Genomic DNA, 20,884 nt, shown 5'->3' on the forward strand with positions numbered 1-20,884 from the left:
TATGTAGGATTAAAAACAAATTAGACACAACAGAAGAGATAATTAGTGAACTGGAAAATAGGTCAGAAGAAATTACACAGATTAAAGCAGATAAAAAGAATGGAAAATAAAGAGAATTATAAAATGGACTTGTAAGGCATGGTAAAACGCTAAAAATATGCAATCCCAAAAGAGAGGAGAAAGAGAATGGGCAAAATTGTATTTGAAAACATATTGTCTGAGAATTTTCCAAAATTGTTGAAAGACAATAAGCTATCAATTCAAAAAGCTTGAAAAACTTCAAGTAGAACAAATATAAGGAAAATAATATCTAGACACATTAGAGTAAAATTGTTAAAAATTAAAGAAAAAGGAATAAATCTTAAATCAGAGGAAAAGGGAGAGATGCATAATTTTAGAGGAGTAAAAATAAAAACTGATAGCTGACTCCTCAAAAGAAAATATGGAAGTCAGAAGACAATGGAAGAAAATTTTCAAATTTGAGTAACAGTCAACCCAGAAAGTTTTATCCAGTTAAAATATCTTTCAAAAGTGAAGGTGAAATAAAAACAATTTCAGACATACAAAAACTTGGGGGAATTTAATGCCAGTAGACCTACACCAAAATCAACACTGAAACAGTTCCTCAGGCAAAGAAACTGATTCCTCATTTAAGCTCAGTAACACAAGGTATAGAGAAAGAAGAAAGGGTAGATATATGGTTACAGCTAAATGAATGTTGACTAGTTAAACAATGAAAATACCTTGTTGAGGTTAAAATATATGTAGAATTAAAATATATGGTATTGATAACAAAAATAGATGTTAGGGAGAAATAGAGTTAATCACACTATTTTTCGAGAATAAATATAAAATAAAAGCATTGGGAAGCAGCCAGAAATGGGTAGGCTTGAGCTATCTGTTCTGCACATTTTCTCATCTCTGGGCTAGGGGAACCCAGGAGAAGGTGCCCAAGGGGTACTTCATAGAAATGAGGGAAGGAAAATAAGTCAAACCTGAGCCAGCTCTTGCTCTCAGGGAATATGCAATGGAGTGTGGTGTGTGGCTCTTCCTTTGGGCACCCTGAAGAAATCACTCATGTTCCATGGAAAGCAGCTTTTGGACACCTGTGAACAGAAGGCATGAAGCACAGCCAGTTCACATCACCAGAGAAGCAGTGACAACAGAAGACAGCAATAGAAGACAGCAGTCTCATCCAGCATGGGTCCTCCCCTCTTCACCCAGGGGAGGAGGGCAGTTGACATAACACAGTTGGGGGATTATTAGGGAAAAAAGAAAAATGTTTTCATCTTGAGAATAGTAACTATTTTCATTATCTATTGCTATATAACAAACCACCCCAAGACAGTAGTTTAAAATAATAATATTTAATTATTTCTTATGACTCTATAGGTCAACTGGGCTGTTCTACTCCACCTCATGTCCAATGAGGGCACACATTGTTGCATTCAGCAGGGGCTTGGCCTGGTGCTTCAGTTCTCCTCCGTGTGGTATTTCATCCTGCAGGGTCTGTTCATGTGACCTTATTTTCCAGCAGGATAGCCTGAACTTCATCATAGCATCACAACTGTGAGGGAGCCCAAAATGTAAAGCATCTGGGAAGCCTCTGCATGAATCATGCTTACAAGTTTCCCGTTGGCCAAAGCAAGTCACATGGCCAAGCCCAGGGTCAGTGTGGGAGGGGGTCGTACAAAGACTCAAATACCAGGAAATGTGGTTAACTAGAGGCTACCAAGGTCACAGTCTACCACAATAACTAACATTTTTTTTTTGAGCTCTTCCCAAATGCTAGGCACTGTATTAAGCACTTCACATACAGTAACTCTGTTTAAACCTCACAACAACCCCCATGAGGCAATGTTCCCTTTATAAAGAAAAGAAGCTGAAGCCCAGAGAGTGTAAGCAATTTGCCTTAGTCATACAGCTGGTAAGTGGTGAAACCATTAAATCTGATCTCAGTGCCCCCAAACTTAATCATTTCACTTTACCGTCCCAACAAGTTGAGACTCCTTAATAAACTCATTATGTTTATTATGTATTCTTATTGTTTTCCTCCCTGCCCTTTCCTTTATTTTAATGAATTGCCTGTTTTCACTGTTCTCTTTTCTCCTCCTGGCAATATTGAGTTTAACAAAGAACTCTCTAATAGTTTCTTTTAAACTTTTATGAGCATTTGTATTTACATTTCTCTGTTAATACCAAATTCAACAATAATTATGTCTCTCACCTGTTCTCTGAAGAGACCCTTAGTTCATTTTTATAAGTTAAAAAAATAATATAATTCATATTAACAAGACATAAACCTAAGTAAAAGATAATCAGGGATATGGCTTTTCTATTTAAAGAGTCCTTTTGGGGGTCCTGGGTGGCTCGGTTCTTTAAGCATCCAACTCTTGATTTTTGGCTCAGGTCATGATCTCAGGGTTGTGAGACTGAGCCCTGCATCGGCTCTGTGTTGAGCATGGAGCCTGCTTAAGATTGTCTCTCTTCCTCTCCCTCTGTCCTTCCCCTTCCCCCCACCCCACTCGAGCTTGCACAGGTGCTCTTGCTCTCTCTCTCTCAAAAAAAAAAAAATAATAAAAATAAAATAGAGTCCTTTCTTAACATTTTCATTATAGTTCTTAGCCATATAACCAGCATCATTTTGACTTAAACACATACTTTACTGAATTAAACACTAGACTTCATTTCTTATGTTTCATGTCTTTTTGATCTTGAGATTTTATTCTGCTACAAATTTCATTTGGCTAGAATACTTCCTTGAGTACTTTTATTTCCACAAAGTTACCTTGGTCGAGAAAACTGTCCTTTGCTACCTATTCTTCCCTTCTTTCTGGAGTAATAAGACCTCAAAACTTTAGCTGGACATATGGTTTCCCAGAGGAAATCAGTTTTCCAGGTTCTTTTTTTATAGCTGGGTATGGTCATGTGACATTCTGATGAATGGGATATGAACAGAAGTAACGTGTTCAATTTTCAGAACTTGCCTTAAAGGAAAGGGGTATCCCTCTACTTCCTCGTATTCCTTCCTGCTGATCTAAATGTGTATGTGATGAAATGAGCTGGAAGGGTCATCTTGGACCACAAGTTGCAAGTTTGGTGGTGGCACAAGCTGAAGTGCCCAGTGGTCAGTGATGGCAGATGTGGTCCTGGATGCAGCTGTCTGGGATGCCTTGCACCAATCTCTTTAGCCTGGTTCTTTAGCACATATAGAGATGTTGTGAACCACCTGACATATTTTCAATATATTCCTTTTCTTAGAACTTCCAGTTTCTGAAACTTGCAACTGAGGATATGACAGAGATATTGAAAAGACACAGTTGTAGGCAATAGACCTTCAGGGAAAAGAAGAGGTGATACATGGGTTAGTTATAAGGTATGATTGAAGCTGAAGGTGTAGAAAATTCAGTTAGTATTAAATGATGTGACCTGATAGTCCATGGAACATAGTCTCCAAAGAGCTAATTAAATTACCATCTGTGGTGACTATCTGAAATAAAGTGCTTTTTTTTTTTAAGATTTTATTTATTTGACAGAGAGAGACACAGCGAGAGAGGGAACACAAGCAGGGGAAGCAGGAGAGGGAGAAGCAGGCCTCCTGCGGAGCAGGGAGCCCGCTGCGGGGCTCGATCCCAGGACCCTGGGATCATGAGCTGAGCCGAAGGCAGACGCTTAAGGACTGAGCCACCCAGGCGCCCCATGAAATAAAGTGGTTTTGAAGGCATTGGCAACTAAATGGCTATTGCCATAGAACACACGAAAATTATGAGGAATTCAAGGACTGTGACATGGGGTAGCTTTTCTAATGTCTCCAGAAAGCTTAAAGTAAGAGAACGTTCAGAATCCTAATGTTTTTACTTATGTCACAGTCTGAAACCTGTGGACTTTCTAGATTTTACTAACATAACCTGCTTTTCTAACACCACAGCATTGAGATAGCTGGAAAATAAATTCAAAGTCTGACCTCCAAACTTACTGAATTATAGGGCCATTAAACCTACAGTCTTGCTGTTATCTGTCTGGTGTGCAAGAAAGGACACTGATCAAGAAAGACTGGGATCCAGTAATTAGAAATGGTGTATATAAAATGATTTGGAACACCTTCAATTCCCACTTCCATTGAATCTCTTACCAGCTGAAATGTGTTTTGTATTTTTCTTCTAACAGCAAGCAATCTCTAATTCTTAATGAATTGGTATCCCACAAATTTAACTCAATTCTGACACTGTCTACCTGGAGATACCATCAGATCCCACAGATTAAGGGCTGAGTCCCACAAGAATGGCCCCCATTTCAGATGCCAAGTGGAAGTCCAGGTTCTGACCAACCAGCAGTAGATTGGAAGTTCCCACAACCCTCACTTTGGGTTTGATTAATTTACTAGAGTGGCTCAAAGAACTCAGAGAAACATTGTACTTACTAAATTACCAGTTATTGTAAAAGGATATAACTCAGGAACAGCCAGATGGAAGAGATGCATAGAGCAAGGTTTGTGGGAAGGGTGTAGAGCTTCCTTGCTGTTTGGGCTCTCCACTTTCCCCCATTTCCACGTGTTTGTTAACCCAGAAGTTCATCAATTCTTACTGTTAAGAGTTTTTATAGAGCTTTACCTGTAGCTGCCCTTCCCCTCCCCTTAATGGAAGTCAGTGGGTGGGTCTGAAAGTTCCAGTACTCTAGTCACTTGGTCTTTCTGGTGACCAGCTCCATCTGGGGGCCCCACCTTAAGTTGTCTCATTAGCATAAACTCAAGTTTGCTCAAAAGGACTTCTGATGCATGACAAAAGACAATCCTATCACTCAGGAAATTCCAAGGCTCTTTAGGAATTCTGTGCTGGAAACTCAGGACAAAGATCATATATATTGATTATACCACACTAGCAATGCAGCTACCTCTTACCTATCAGATGAAGCTGTTAATTTAAACTGGGAAGATTTGTCCGAAGGGAGAGCAATGTACTTCAGGCCTCTCTCATATACACATCTCTCCAGTTCCTTAACCAGAGCTGATACTCAGCTGGTACCACCAGTAAGCTGTACTGGTTGTTTGTAACTGGAATCTATTTTGATTAGGATCTGCTCTGATTGATCGGTGTCTATGCCTAAATAATAACTAGAGTCAGACCATAGTCTGTAAGTCTATGGTCAGGAAAACTGAAACCACTGCTTTTCAGGCAGGAAAATATTTAGTAAAAAGGATTAGAAGTTTATAAAACCTTTGGAAGTGCTGAAGAGGGCGAGGAACAGGGAACGTCATCAGTTAGTTTTGGAAATCAGAAAGTTTCGGGAATCACAGGAAACTGCCATCAATGATCTCAACAGCCTGTTCCACCAAAACAGATGGTGCTCAGTAGAAAGCCTAGAAACCACTGGAAAATCTCATACCTGATGTCGCTGAAGATCATATGCCTGCCTGCCAAGATTGAGCAATAATGATTTCTGCTGTCTTCCACCTTCCAAAATCTAGCAGGAATAACTCTTATTGGAAGAATCAAAACCAAAGCCCACATGACAAGGGAGTCTAGGAAATGTAGTTTCCAGACTTCTGGCCACTGTAATACAGGGGAATGTTTGGAAGGGGAGGGATGATGCTGAGTTTGCATCAGGCAGTATCTGGCATCTCTATCTGAGAGCTAACTGCAACTTTAAAACAAGAGAAGGATAACAGTTCCTAATAATTATAAGATTTTGCTATCTTATGCTATGCAGAAATCTGGAGAGTAAGTGTGAAAATGAATTCTGAAGGTGTTAGAACAAAAAAGGAAGAGTATAATTTTAGATGCTCACTGAATTTACTGATATTGGTATTGAAATAGACAGGATAGGCCAGGTTATGCTGAGGTAACAAACAACCTGAAAATCTCAGTAATTTAAAAAAATAAACGTTACTTCTGATTCACACTACATATTTACTATAGAGCACTAAGGGAAATTAACTCATTATAGACATTCAAGGACCAATACTGATGGAGGTCATCCTGACACATGATTCTATGAATGCAAAAGCAGGAAAAAGATATTATGAAGAATCACATGTAGTTCTCAAAGCTTCTACTACTGAAGGGATACATGTTACTTCAGCTCATAGTTCATTCCAAAGCAAGTTGCATAGTGTGGGGTGAATACAAATATTATATTGGATTTATCCTGTGCAAACTGCCCTCCAAACTCCTAAATTATGTCCCTTAACATATGTCCCTTGTCTATAATTATGTCCCTTGGCAGCACTAACATTTTTTTTTAAAGTCAGTTACTGTCTTTGGTGCTAATTGGAAACACTACAGTTGAACTGAACTACCTTATATCAAAAGAGATAGGAGGATCCTGGATTGGCAAAGAACATGTAGGTACACTTCTCCATATGAAGTAGCATTGGGAATGAAAAAGTTCTGAGAGTCAGAGATATGACAGGGTTTGCAGAAGAGACTCTAAGTCCACTTTTCTAATCAGATGCATGGATTAAGGACTCAGGCCTGCTGCACCCATCCAGGTACAGATGGATTCAAGAATTGTGGTCACCCATTTCCTTTCAATGCAATGATTTCATTCAACAGTGAATGACAACATATTCATTTCGTAGGGCTACTGTAACCAATTACCACAAACTGGGTGGCTTAAAACAACAGAAATCTATTCTCTCACAGTACTGAAAGATAGAAATCCAAAATCAAAATGCCAACATTTCTAGGTGGGAAACTACCTTGCTTCTTCCAACTTCTGTTGGCTCTTAGCAGTCCTTGGCTTGTAGACCCATTATTCCAATCTCCGTCTCTGTCTTCACATTGTCTCCTTTGTGTCTCTGTGCGTCCAAATCTCCCTCTCCTTTCTCATATAAAAATATCAGTCATTAGATTTAGAGCCTACCCTAAATCCAAGATGATTTCTTCTCAAGATCCTTAACTAATTACCTTATGTCTAAATTCTGAGGGTTTTGGATGGACACAAATTTTGGGGAGGGACACTATTCAACCAGCTATGGGCAAATTCTTCACAATTATATTAGCTACTCTTGGGAATTACACCTAAGGGAGTAGAAGAGAGGTCATATATGTTCCTCCTCTATGGACCAGGTTGGGAATGTGGGGAGAGAAAATACTTTGTGTTTCCATTATCTACTGCTTCATAACAAACTACCCACAAAACTTAGAGGCTTAAAATCATAACAAATTATTATTTCTCACAAGGTATGGATTGACTAGGTGGTTATTTTACTTCACAGGTATCTCCTGGGGTGCTGGGGTGCTAAAAGGTCCAAAATAGCACTGCTCACATGATGCTGGGTATTAGCTGAGCTGGGGCTGTTTCCCAGGGCCTTAATTACCCTCTATAAGGCCTCTCCAAAAGGTTAGTTTGAGCTACTTATAGCAGGGCAGATGGCTTCTCCAAGAGTGCAAAGTGAGAGCTCTCAGAACTTCTTAAGCTTCAGGACTGGAACTGATGTAACTGTTCCATGCAGGGCATACAGCCAGCTCAGAGTCAAGACAAGAAGGTATACAGGTCATAAATACTAGCATGGTTCATTAGGGCCCACCAAAATTTCAGTCTACTGCACTTTCCTTCCTTCCCACAACTGTGATAAATGTGAAATCATTCCAAGTGGCAAGTAATTTGCCAAAATAAATTGGAGGGATGGGTTAATGGGGTCAAAGCTACCAAAGAACTTTGAGGCTTTTGTGTTGGATAGAGCATCTAGGATGAGAGCAAGTGTTAAGAAGAGAAGACAGGAGCCAAAATCTTCAAGGAGGGTAATAACCTCAAGATGTGAAGATACCAGCAATGAGGATAGTCAGTATCAATTGCAAAGAGAGTAGGATTGTTACATAAGGATGGAAAAGAAAAGGTCTAGAGGACTGCCTGGGTGACTCAGTTGGTTAAGCATCTGCCTTCGGCTCAGGTCATGATCCAGAGTCCTGAGATTGAGCCCCGTGTCAGGCTCCTTGCTCAGCAGGGAGCCTGCCTCTTCCTCTCCCTCTGCCCACTGCTCCTCCTGCTTGTGTTCTTTCTTGCTATCTCTCTTTCTCTCTGTTAAATAAATAATAAATATAATCTTTAAAAAAAAAAGAAAAAGTCTAGAACATGGCACTAGAATAATGTTGATTGCTCCAGGACCTTTCCCTATGGAATTGTGAGAATAGGCAGCCTCCATTCAAGTAATCTTTCCAAACTTATTATAAACAACATTACATGTCTTTGTTGCAAAAGGAAATAAAATACTTTACCAGATTTCAGAGAAAGCATTGATCAGAACCCCTCCAAGGACCTGAGAATGCTTCTTTAAGTAATTGTCACATCAGCATGGTAGTGTGGCAACTCAAAGGGGTTAAAGAGTCTGATTTAGGGAGCAAAACTTGGAAAAGACAGCCTAAATCCACCAATAATTGTACATGGCTTCACTGAATAGTACTTAAGAAAATAATTAAATAACAGCAGGCAAATAATATATAAACCAAAAAAGAAAAATCCATAAGGTAGTTGATTAGCATACAAAAAGAAACATTTTAACAAATGGTTCCTTTCTCCTATATACTCACAGTTTAATATAAAAAACTTTTTTATGTTGTCAAAAATGAAAGGTGATGTGAAGATCAAAATATGAACTTTTCCTATTAAATTTATCATTTAAACTTACTAAAACTTTACCAATTAAATGTATTCACCAAGAACTACATGCCTCTTGGCAGCCAAAAGAAGAAACAGAGAAAGAAGAAGAAGAAGGAGGAGGAGGAGGACAAGACAAGAAGGAGGAGAAAGAGGAGGAGGAAGGGTAGGGGGAGGAGAGGGAGGGAGAAGAGGAGGAAGGAGGGAACACATCCTCTGGTAGGCTAGCTGAACCTCAAAGATAGTGCTGAGCAGGGTCAGTCTATGCATGCTAAGAGAATCAGAAAGGGAAGAGGCGACATTTAAATATTTGCTAGAAGGAGGTGGTCCCATTGATAAGATGTCTTCCTCTATAGCTGGGTGTAAGAATAGCCACTATTGGAAATGCCCACGGAGGAGGGTATCTCCAGCAGAGAGTCAGGTTTCAGTTAAGGCAAGATTTGGAGGTGAGTTCTCAGTCATAGTTTCAGATAATTGGAGGGCTTGTTTAATCTGTGGACTAGAAGTTCCTAGAAATTCAGTGAAATGATTTGGAAAGAGGTAGGAAGTGAAGTTTAAGACTGGGTCAAGGACAGGAAACTTAAGTGTTGATTAATGAAAACAGGGATGAGTGACAAGGTGAATTTAATCCTGACAGCCTCTTTGAGGATGACAGGCACCTGGCTCACCTGGGTGGGGTGAAAGGGCATCTCCCCACCCCCATCCAGGCCACCAAGTAGCACCCTTGGCTTTGGGCACACCTCACTCAGCTTGAATTCCTGTCACTCCCAGTATCTCCCATTTCTGTTTACTAGGTTTCTATTCATCTTGATAACCCCACAGTCCCTGCTCTTCAGAAAAAAGGCATTTTGGACATATAACCTATAATTCTTATATTCTAGATTGCTTTTCTATAAAAGTTAATCATGCATTCCTCATGGTGCTTAAAATGCCCTTATAAGAATTTCTTTGCAGATCCAGGATAATTGGAAAAGAAGTTACTGAAGGTGGTAGACTATAGATAACTTGGGTCTGAATGTTGTAGGAGTCCTTTGCAGAATTTCCTTTGCTATTTGAAATGTAAATTTATTCTATCTATAAAGGCAAATTCAATTTCAATACAAAAAGAGAATTATTTTCTAGGTGCAAACTTAACATCTCTTTGATGCCCCCTACTGAGGTATCCTGTTAACCACAGAAATATATCAAAACCTGGAAGCAATCAGCAAAGCTTTAGGTTTCTAGAAGAATGATTTTCAAAGCCTGGCTCATTCTTCTAAAAAACTAAAAAAATAATAATAATAATAAAATTTAAAAATCCTTACTTAACTCGCTGGGTTATAAAATGTTTTTGTGAAAGACTTTGCAAAAGAGTTTCAATCAAAAGTCAGAAGCTCATTAAACCTTTTTTTTCTTGAGTCTTAGTGTACAGTACATTAAAATGCATAAGAACAGGCAACAGATGAAGCTTTGTTCTTGAACAACCCCCTGGATGTCTGTAGATTTGATACTTAAAATTACCTTAATTCAAGGCTGGAAAGACTTTCTTCTTGTTTCAAAGCCCTTCCATATCAGCCTCTTACCAACATGTCTTAAGATAATAAGATGACAAATGCAATAGAAACCAAGGAGGGGTGGGGGTAATTAGCATTTCAAAGCAATTTCTCTTTCTAAAGAGCCTTAAATTTTTTTATAAAATATTATTTTAAGACAAATTATCAGCCTCACAAATTCTGATATTGGCCAAGAAAGTTATCCTTAAAAAAATTTGGGGGAGGGGCACCTGGGTGGCTCAGATGGTTAAGCGTCTGCCTTCGGCTCAGGTCATGATCCCAGGGTCCTGGGATCGAGTCCCACATCAGGCTCCCTGATCCTTGGGAGCCTGCTCCTCCCTCTGCCTCTCTCTCTCTCTCTCTCTCTGTCTCTCATGAATAAATAAATAAAATCTTTAGAAAAAAAAATTGGGGGGAAAACTTCCAAAAATCTTCTTCTGACCTCATTTAAAATATATTATTATTATATATACTTCAAATCCACCAAGATTTTAAAATAAATTTACTCATATAACATTGATTATAGAACTGTGCCATACTTGGGGGACTTTGTACAAATGTGGAATGTGGCTTAATGTCTTTCAAGAGATTGTTCTCAACAATAACAATTTTGTGGGTTTTAATACCCCGTTGGTAGTTTTGCCTAGCTTCCTATAAGAAAAAATAAAATTTATTGTTGTTAAAAGTTTAGTAGCATCTTATATAGCATAGAGAAGGAATTTTGAAGAAACTAAGTAAGTATAACATAACCTTTCTAGGTTCCAACTATGAATAAGCTACTTAGAAGTTTGTGGATAGTGGGTTTTTGAGAACTGGAAAGAATTTTTGCTGGTGAGTAGTAAAGCAGTCATTCACATTTGGATATAAATGAGAAAATGTAGCCTATCCTAAACTTAAAACTTGCCATATTTTTCTTGGTGGTGAGAGGGAAGGGCTAAATATTCTCTATTATTTAAAATAATTTTGAAGCTATTTTTTGGGTGCTTTCAAAGAAAAGCTACATACAAAGTTTGCATGATTGAGCTTAATGCTACAGTGAGGAAAATGCCAATCAGCAAAGAATACTCCACCTCTCTAAAAACTAGAAATCCAAATCAAACCTAGGGCAGCATGACGCAGGCCTGGGAACTCTGTTCTGGCTTGGTATAAGGACACATTAGATGTAAAGGATCAGTGTGGGGTCTATTTCTGACTGTATTTAGGAGATTTTCCAAAAAAATTCTCAAGAATTTGTGTGGTTGGAAATGCAATCCCATTAAAGATGTAACATTATCCCTTTGGGGAAGAGAAGAAATTTCATGTTTTTAACTATAGCTCTTAGACAGATTCTTCTGTGTAGCATTTGACAGCTTCCATATTGCTTCCATATGCATTATCTAATTTGATCATGACTAAGCTGTTCACCAAACAGGTTAGATAAGAAGAACATAATAAAAATAAGTTTTTTAATTTTTAAAATTTTTATTTTAATTCCAGTTAACATGCCATGTTATATTAGTTTCAGGTGTATAATATAGTGATTCAACATTTCCATTCATCATCCAATGCTCATCACAGCAAGGGCTTTTCTTAATCCCCATCACCTATTTCACCCATCCCCCCACTGCTCTCCCCTCTGGTAACCATCAGTTTGTTCTCTATAGTTAAGAGCCTGTTTCTTGATTTGTCTCTCTTCTTTTTTCCCCTTTCTTTGTTTCTTAAATTCTACATATGAATGATATCATATAGTATTTGTCTTTCTCTGACTGACTTAGCTCCCTAAGCATTATACTTTCTCGTTCCCATGTTGTTGCAAATGGCAAGATTTCATTTTTTTTATGAATGAATAATATTCCATTGTATATACGTGCCACATCTTTATCTATTCATCTATCCATGGATACTTGAGCTGCTTCCATAATTTGTAAATAATGCTGCAATAAACATAGGAGTGCATATATCCTTTCGAATTAGTGTTTTCGTATTCTTTGAGCAAATACCCAGTAGTGTGATTACTGGTCATAGGGTAGTTCTATCTTTAATTTTTTGAGGAACCTCTGTACAATTTTCTACAGTGGCTGCACCAGTTTGCATTCCCACTAACAGCGCATGAGGTTTCCTTTTTCTACACATCCTCACAAACACTTGTTATTTCTTTAGAAAATAGATTTTAGATTTAGATTAGATTTAGATTTAGATTTTAGTTTTAGATTTTAGCCATTTTGACAGGTGTGAGGTAATATCTCATTGTAGTTTTTTTCCCCCAATCTCCACATACATCAAAGTATATTCTTTTTTTTAAATTTAAATTCAATTAATTAACATATAATGTATTATTTGTTTCAGGGGTACAGGTTTGTGATTCATCAGTCTTATATAACACCTAGTGCTCATTACAACACATACCCTCCCCAATGTCCATCACCTAGTTACCCCATCCCTCAATCCCCCTCCCCTCCAGCAACCCTCAGTTTGTTTCCTAAGATTAGAGTCTCTTATGGTTTGTCTCCCTCTCTGGTTTTGTCTTGTTTCATTTTTTCCTCTCTTCCACTATGATCCTCTGCCTTATTTCTTAAATTCCACATATCAGTGAGATCATATGATAATTATCTTTCTCTGATTGACTTATTTTGCTTAGCATCTCACTGTAGTTTTGATTTGCATTTCCCTGATGATGAGTGATACTGAGCATCTTTTCATGTGTCTGTTGGCCATCTGTATGTCTTCTTTGGAGAAATGTCTGTTCATGTCTTCTGTCCATTTTTTAATTGGATTATTTGATTTGGTGTGTTGAGTTATATAAGTTCTTCATATATTTTGAATACTAACCTTTTATTGGATATGTCATTTGGAAATACCTTTTCCCATTCAGTAGGTTGTCTTTTAGTTTTGTTGATTGTTTCCCTTGCTGTGCAGAGGTTTCTATTTTTATGTAATCTCAATAGTTTATTTTTGCTTTTGTTTCCCTTGCCTCGGGAGATATATCTAGAAAAATGTTACTACGGCTGATGTCAGAGAAATTATTGTCTGTGCTCTTTTCTAGGATTTTTATAGTTTTAGCTCTTGCATTTAGGTCCTTAATCCATTTTGAGGGTTTGGTTTTTTTTTGCCTGTGGATGTTATAAAAAAGTGGTCCAGTTTCATTCTTTTGCATGTAGCTGTCCAGTTTTCCCAACACCATTTGTCGAAGAGACTGTATTTTTCCATTGCATATTCTTGCCTCCTTTGTCAAAGATTAATTGACCATATTAATTGTGGGTTTGTTTCTGGGCTTTCTATCCTATTCTATTGATCTATGTGTCTATTTTTGTACCAATACCATACTGTTTTGGTTACTACACCTTTGTAGTATAACTTGAAATCTGGAATTGTGATACCTCCAGTTTTGCTTTTCTTTTTCAAGATTGCTTTGGCTATTTGGAGTCTTTTGTGGTTCCATACAAATTTTAGGATTGTTTCTTCTAGTTCTGTGAAAAATGCTATTGGTATTTTGATAGGGATTGCATTAAATGTGCAGATTACTTTGGGTAGGATGAACATTTTAACAATATTTGTTCTTCCAATCCATGAGCATGGATTATCTTCACTTTCATCTTCTTGGTTAAGTTTATTCCTAGGTATTTTATTATTTTTGGTGCAATTGTAAATGGGATTATTTTCTTTTCTTTTCTTTTTTTTAGATTTTATTTATTTATTTGACAGAGAGAGAGAGTGGCAGACAGAGGGAGAGGGAGAAGCAGGCTCCCCACTGAGCAGGAAGCCCGATGTGGGGCTTGATCCCAGGACCCTAGGATCATGACCTGAGCCAAAGGCAGATGCTTAACTGACTGAGCCACTCAGGCGCCCCTGGGATTGTTTTCTTAATCTCTCTTCCTGCTGCTTCATTATTAGTGTATATAAATGGGACAGATTTTGTATCTTGTGACCTTACTGAATTCATTTATCAGTTCTAGTAGGTTTTTGGTGGAGTCTTTAGGATTTTCTATATATAATATCAGGTCATCTGCAAATAATGAAAGTTTTACTTCTTCCTTATCAATTTGGATGCTTTTTATTACCTTTTCTTGTCTGATTGCTGTGCCTAGAACTTCCAGTACTATGTTGAATAAAAGTGGTGAGAGTGGACATTCTTGTCTTTTTCCTGACTTCAGGTGAAAAGCTCTCAGTTTTTCACCATTGGGTATAATGTTAGCTGTCAGTTTTTCACATATGGCCTTTATTCTGTTGAGGTATATTCCCTTTAAACCTACATTGTTGAGGGGTTTTATCATGAATCGGTGTTGTACTTTGTCAAATGCTTTTTCTGCATCTACTGAAATGATCATATGGTTTTTATCCTTCTCTTATTGATGTGATGTATCATTTTGATTGTTTTCAACTATTGAACCACACTTACATTCCAGAGATAAATCCCACTTGATCTTGGTGGATCATTTTTTAAATGTATTGTTGGATTTGTTTTGCTAATATTTTGTTGAGGATTTTTGCATCTATGTTCATCAGAGATATTGGCCTGTAATTCTCTCTCTCTCTTTTTTTTTGTAATGTCTTTACCTGGTTTGGATATCGGGGTAATGCTGGTCTCATAGAATGAATTTGGAAGTCCTCTTCTATTTTTTGGAATAGTTTGACAAGAGTAAGTATTAACTCTTTTTTAAATGTTTGGTAGAGGGGGGCGCCTGGGTGGCTCAGTCATTAGGCATCTGTCTTCGGCTCAGGTCATGATCCCAGGGTCCTGGGATCAAACCCTGCGTCAGGCTCTCTGCTCAGCGAAAAGCCTGCTTCTCCCTCTCCTACTCCCCCTGCTTGTGTTCCCTCTCTCGCTGTGTCTCTCTGTCAAATAAATAAATAAAATCTTAAAAAAAAATAACATAAATGTTTGGTAGAGGGACACTGTGTAGCTCAGTTGATTTTGTTGGGGAATCTCTGTGCCTCCTGGGTGTGGATTTGTTTCCTTCCCCAAATTCAGGAAGTTTTCAGCTATTATTTCTTTAAATAAATTTTGTGTCCTCTTTTCTCTCTCTTCTCCTTCTGGGATCCCTGTAATGTGAATGTTATTACACTTGATGGTGTTGCTGAATTCCTTAAGTCTATTCCCATTTGCATAATTTTTTTTCTCACCTGCTCATCTTGATTACTTTCCATTACTCTGCCCTCCAGGTCTCTGATCTGCTCTTCTGCTTCCTCTAGTCTACAATTTCTTCCATCTAGTGTATTTTTAAATTTCATTTATTGTGTTCTTCATCTCTAATTGGTTCTTTTTTTCTTTGTTAAGAGTCTTGCTGATGTCCTCCACTCTTCCCTCAAGTCCAGTGAGTATCTTTATGATCATAATTTTAAATTCTGCATCAGGCATATTCCTTATGTCCATTTTGCTTAGGTCTTCTGCTGTGATTTTTGTCCTGTTCTTTCATTTGGGACATATTCCTTGTCTCCTCATTGTGTCTAACTCTCTGTCTGTTTCTCTGTGTTGAGACAGTCAGCTAGGTCTCCTGCTCTTGAAAGCAGTGGTCTTATGAAGAAGAAGTCCTGTGGTGCCCTGCAGTGCAATGTGCCCTGTTCACTGGAATCTAGTGCTTCAGGGGTGTCTCCTCCGCGTGTTGCATGTGCCCTACTGTTATGGCTGAGCCACTTTTTCCTTCAATCCAATCATCTGCTGTGGCTCTCTACCTGTTGTAGGCAGTGTTTGGTCCCTGTGGTGTTAGTGGGCCAGTCTGGGGCTGCCTTAGGTTTGAGTTGAGTCAGACCAGGTGTTTGCCAAAGATGCAGTAGCACCAAACTGCAGGGCACTTTCCCCATGTTGTCCCCTGAAAAGCTTTCACTGGTGTGCGAAGCCTGCTGTCATACCAGTTGTCTGCCTTCAGCCCACTTCTGGTGTCTAAGTCTGACTGGTATGTGTGGTTATCTTCCCCTCTCTCCAGGGCAGGAGTCACTTTGGAGTGGTGCTGGGCACTAAAGGGGCGGCTTGCACACTGCCAGGCCTGTGGCACCACCCAGGATGGGCTCCAGCCAAAAGCATATTGGAGGGAGTGGATATGCAACATGTGGGGAAGGGGAGTGTTGGGGAGGGAAGTGGTGTTAGCAAGGTTTGGGCCACTGGTCCTCTGCGGAAGTGGCCCTGCAGCTCTGGGACTGAGGCAGTCTTGACTGAAGAGAGTGGATCCACCAAAACAGCACAGAGTGGAACGGGGGATGAGGGGGCAGTGTTAGCAAGTTAGGTAGTATCAGCACCAGGAGGGTTCCTGCAGGTGGCCATGTGTTTATGCTGGGGGGCAAGGGAGGGAAATGGTGCCTGCCAGCTCCTTTATTCCTGGAGAAGTCTTCCAAGAACTCTGTCCCTTTGGGACATGCTCTAAGATGAGTAAACTGTTCTCCCTCCTGTGTGCCCCAGGCAGTTTTCAAACTGCTTCTTCTATGCTGTATCTCTGTTGGCTGTTTTTTTGTATTATCTCTTTTTTATTTTATTTAAATTCAATTAATTAACATATAATGTATTATTTGTTTCAGGGGTACAGGTCTGTGATTCATCAGTCTCATATAATACCCAGTGCTCATTACAACACATACCCTCCCCAATGGCCATCACCCAGTTACCCCATCCCTCCATTGTGTTGTCTCTTTAAGGATGGAGACTCAGTTTCCTTTTGACCTTCTGGTTCTCCCAAAGCCAATCCCATTGATTTTTAAAATTTCAGGTTTTAAGTCCTGCTGGTTGTAGGAACTCACAATATTAGGACCCTCTGGTTTTCAAAGCCAAATGTTATGGGGATTCATCTTCCTATACAGGCTCATCTGTGTAAGGGTCTGCTTCTCTCCCCTCTCCAAGCCCATGGTGTCCCTCCCTCCCACAGACAGTCCTGCAGGCCCATTTAGCTTTTAACTGTGTCTCCGTCCTTCTTTCCCCTTTCAGTGTGGCTGCTTCTCTATATTTAGTTGTCAAGTTCATTCTGCCTGTTTTCAGGTTATTTTCTGGGTTATTTGCTGGTGTGAGTGCTATCTAGTTTTTACCTATGGAATAAGATGAACTTAGGGTCCTACTCTGCTATACTCTTTTTCATTGTTTTGGTTTTTTTTTTAAAGATTTTATTTATTTATTTATTAGAGAACAAGCGAGAGAGAAACAGCATGAGAGAGGAGAGGGTCAGAGGGAGAAGCAGGCTCCCCGCTGAGCCGGGAGCCCGATGTGGGATTCAATCCCAGGACCTGGGATCATGACCTGAGCCGAAGGCAGTTGCTTAACCAACTGAGCCACCCAGGCGCCCACTTTTTCATTGTTTTTGAATCTAAGAAATATTAAGATGTTTGAAGGCCACGAAGAAGATGCCAAATGTAAAGGGAGACATTAAAAATACAGAAAAAGTGAAATAGAATAACCCAATGATTAAGACTCCAAGGCTTTGCACGTTACTGTTCCTCTCTTACCACAGACTCCCTTCCATTTACTCCATCAGGCCGTCTACCACTTGTTCAGGTTTCAAATCAGAAATCATGTCCTGCAAAAAAATCTTACAGAATCCCCACTCTGTATTTCCAAAGCGACTGAAACTTATCCTACTGTATTTAATGACATTGTGGATTTGTTAGACTCCCTCACTAAAGACCAAGTCTGATTAATCCTTGCAGCCCCAACCTGAGGCTGAGGACTTGGTGCACATAGTAGGAGGTTCTCAATTAATGTTTGCTGAATAAATGCTTTAAAGATAGAGATGGTTATGCAACCATAAAATCAGGATGGAATCTTCTTTTTCTTGAAGGAAAACACTTAAAACCATCATTTCAGTGGTCTTGACTTAACTATGGTAGGAATTCTTATAGCTCCTTTATTATATTTGAAGGCTGAAAGGGAAAGTATAAAAGGAACTAAATACTCTATAATTTAAAATACTAGTTGAGGGATGCCTGGGTGGCTCAGTAGGTTAAGCATCTGCCTTCAGCTCAGGTCATAATCCCAAGGTCCTAGGATCAAGTCCCACATGGAGCTTCTTGCTCAGAGGGGAGCCTGCTTCTCCCTCTGCCGGCAGCTCCCCCTGCTTGTGTGCTCTCTCTCTTGCTCTCTCTCTAACTCTCTCTCTCTCACTCTCTCTGACAAATAAATAAATAAAATCTTAAAATAAAATAAAATAGTTGATTCCAAAGGTAGTGGGTTGTGGAAGGCAGCCGTTTCAAGTCAGAAATGTAATCAGAAAATATGCTCTTTTCCTTTATGGCTTTAGATTTACTGTCCCAGAGAATTAATGTTTGTTTTAGAAAATATATTATTGATATAATTATTATATTATATATAATATATATTTTTTATATATAATAATTATATTATATATAATATACTCACATTTCACGTGGGTCAGGAACCACAGCATGGCTTAGTTGAGTCCTCTTGGTCAGGGTCTCTCACAAGGCAACCATCAAGATGCTGGGCTGTACAGATCTTCCTTGACTATAGTGGGATCACATCCCAATAAACCCACTGTAAATTAAAAATACCATTATGTCAAACATGCATTTAATACAACCAACCTACGAAACATCATAGCTTAGCCTACCTTAAAATGTGTTCAAAACGCTTACATTAGCCTAGAGTTGGGCAACATCATCCAGCACAAAGCCTATTTTATAATAAAGTGTTGAACATATCATGTAATTTATCAAGTACTGTACTGAAAGTGAAAAACAGCATGGTTGTGTGGGTAAGAATCGTTATAAGTGTATTGGTTGTCTACCCTTGTGATCGCCTGACTGACTGGGAGCTTCGGTTTACTGCCACTGCCCAGTATCATGAAAAAGCATGGTACTGCAGATTGCTAGCCCTGGAAAATATTAAAATTAAAAATTTGAAGTATAGTTTCTACTGAATGTGTGTGTATTGCTTCTTTACCATTGTAAAGTGAAAAAATTGTAAGTAAAACCATCATAAGTTGGGGACCGTCTGTATTTATCTCAAAGATCAGCTGAAGGAAGAATGTGTTTCCAAGCTCACTCATCTGGTTGTCCACAGGAGTTAGCTTCTCGTGGTCTATTTCACTGAAGGCCTCAGTTCTTTGCAGACTGTTGCCTCAAGGCCTCCCTCAGTTCCTTGCCACGTGGGCTTTTTTGTAGGGTATCTCTCACAACATGGCAGCTACCTTCATCAGAATGAACAAGTGAGGGGCGCCTGGGTGGCTCAGTTGGTTAAACGACTGCCTTCAGCTCAGGTCATGATCCTGGAGTCCCGGGATCGAGTCCCGCATCGGGCTCTCTGCTCAGCAAGGGTCTGCTTCTCCCTCTGACCCTCTTCCCTCTCGTGCTCTCTGTCTCTCATTCTCTCTCTCTCAAATAAATAAATAAAATCTTCAAAAAAAAAAAAAAAAGAATGAACAAGTGAGAACCAGAGAGAAAGTGTGAGCAAGATGGAAGTCACAGTCCTTTCTAACCTAATCTTGGAAATGACAGCCCATCATTTTTGCTGTATTTTATTTGTGAGAACCAAGTCACCTTTGGATTCAGAGAGAAGCCCATTCAGTGCTGAGTTTTAGCTTTTTCTCTCCCACACTGTAATTCCACTTTTAAAATTGGCCCAAAGCACCAGTGAAGAGATTTATGTGTATTTGCATAGTTTAACTGGTGATCCTGGGTAACCTGGAGTGGTAGTCTACCCCAGGTCCACGTCTTCCCTAAAGGATACCATGTCCCAGATTTCCTCTCAGTGACCAGCAGTACAAAGAACAGCACCATAAAGCTGACTAGATGCCCAGAAGAGAACTAAGTGGGCAGCTTAAGGGAAATGTGAGACTGAACTTCCCTATGATCTCTACACTGACCTCTGGAAGGGAAGGGGAGGTAGAGGCTTGGACTACAATTTGGTGGCAGAGTTTTTAATGGCTTATGGTTGGGGGAGGGGGTTGGAGACAGAAGAAAGGTCATCTATGAAAATAAAGAGAGGTGACTAGTAGGGTTAGAGAAATGAAAACAAAGAATATCTGAAATAGCCCTTTTTGAGAATGAGAAAATGAGCTGACTTCAAAAGACAGGATTGTGGGGCACCTGGGTGGCTCAGTCAGTTAAGCATCTGTCTTTGGCTCAGGTCATGATCCCAGGGTCCTAGGATGGAGCCTCATCATGGGCAGGGGGAGGGTTGGGTCCCTGCTCGGGGGGGGGGGGTCTGCTTTTCCCTCTCCCTCTGGCCGCTGCTCATGCTCTCTCTCACTCTCTCAAATAAATAAAATCTTTAAAAAAAAAAAAAAAGGATTGTTGGGAGGTATGGCGAGTCATACTGAGCTGGTGCCAGTCAGTTGCTAGGATGGCAGTTTGCCCAGTGGCTTGATTCTCTTGAGCCAGGCTCAGACCCAGGTACAGATTTATAAGAGTTGGTGTCACCTCAGTGTTTTCTCTCTTACTGGGTTACCAACTCACTACAATTTGCTCAACTGGTTATAGATTTTTGCATCTATTTTCTCCACCTATAAAATGGAGAAATAAGGGGCCTGTTACTAGACCAAGAGAGCCTCTGCACTCCAGGATTGTGTTTGATAAGTCTCTTTCTCTCTCATATGGTTATGAGCCCCTTAAAGCTATGGACTATGCATTATGCATCTTTGTGTTTCAAATATCTCAAAATTATGATGGGTAAATGTTTGTGGAATAATGATGGAATGAATTTTAAAGCCTCTGGATTCATCAGCTATAGTCTGCGACTTCTTTGCTCCTTCAAACTAAGAAATTGTGAAAAATAGAAAAAACTTAAGAATTAGGGAAGACTTTTTTGGTTTATTAATAAAATGGGAAGAAAAAGAAAAAGATAA

General features: G+C 39.3%; 1 long non-coding RNA gene across 1 annotated transcript in view; it reads right to left on the bottom strand.

The window, feature by feature from the left end:
* Positions 1 to 1,001: 1,001 nt before the first annotated feature.
* The window catches only part of LOC118014297, a 31,175-nt gene continuing 11,292 nt past the window's right edge, over positions 1,002 to 20,884 (bottom strand). Inside the window, exons 2-3 of the long non-coding RNA XR_004680252.1 lie at positions 18,439 to 18,573; positions 1,002 to 1,106 (exon numbers count right to left, since the gene is read on the bottom strand). This is a non-coding gene — a long non-coding RNA (uncharacterized LOC118014297). The remainder of the gene's footprint in view (positions 1,107 to 18,438; positions 18,574 to 20,884) is intronic.

Source organism: Mirounga leonina, unplaced genomic scaffold (genome assembly GCF_011800145.1).
Source record: "Mirounga leonina isolate KUSES-001 unplaced genomic scaffold, KU_Mleo_1.0 Mir_154, whole genome shotgun sequence".
In the NCBI taxonomy this organism is placed as follows: Eukaryota; Metazoa; Chordata; class Mammalia; order Carnivora; family Phocidae; genus Mirounga; species Mirounga leonina.